The 540-nt window shown below is 30.2% G+C and overlaps 1 non-coding gene across 1 annotated transcript; it reads right to left on the reverse strand.

Moving 5' to 3' along the window:
* Window positions 1-279: 279 nt before the first annotated feature.
* LOC119469544 lies at window positions 280-387 on the reverse strand. Its single transcript, XR_005198368.1, has one exon. It is a non-coding gene; the product is annotated as a U6 spliceosomal RNA (small nuclear RNA).
* Window positions 388-540: the final 153 nt, after the last annotated feature.

Genomic DNA, 540 nt, shown 5'->3' on the forward strand with positions numbered 1-540 from the left:
TTAGGCTATCCTGAATTTGACTATGTATTTACTTTTATCTGTTAGTTTTATGCTTTCAAATGTTTTCATGTTGCTGTTTTCAGCTTGAAGAACCCCCTTTAGCATTTATTATAAAGTAGATCTAGTGGTAATAAAATCCTTCAGCTTTTGTTTGTCCAGGAAAGTCCTTAACTCTCCTTCATTTCTGAGAGACAGCTTTGCCAGGTTCAGTATTCTTGGTTACCAGGTTATTTTTTTTTTTTCTGTACTTTGAATATATCATCTCATTCTCTTCTGGACTAAAATATAAAATACTTCAGAAATTTGCATGTCATTCTTGTGCAAGGACCATGCTTCTCTTCTCTTTATCCTTTTAATTTTAATATTATGTGATGCCAAAGTAAGCACTAGCACTTCTTGTAATTGTGTCACCTGATAACATATTATTTTGTCTTTCATTTATTTGCAAATACCTATTTTATCTTCATTTTTGCAAGGTATTTTTACTTGATGCAGAATTTTAGGTTGACAAGCTTTTCTTTTTTCTTTTTTTTTTTTTTT

This window comes from Cebus imitator, unplaced genomic scaffold, assembly GCF_001604975.1.
Source record: "Cebus imitator isolate Cc_AM_T3 unplaced genomic scaffold, Cebus_imitator-1.0 Scaffold701, whole genome shotgun sequence".
NCBI classification, from domain to species: domain Eukaryota; kingdom Metazoa; phylum Chordata; class Mammalia; order Primates; family Cebidae; genus Cebus; species Cebus imitator.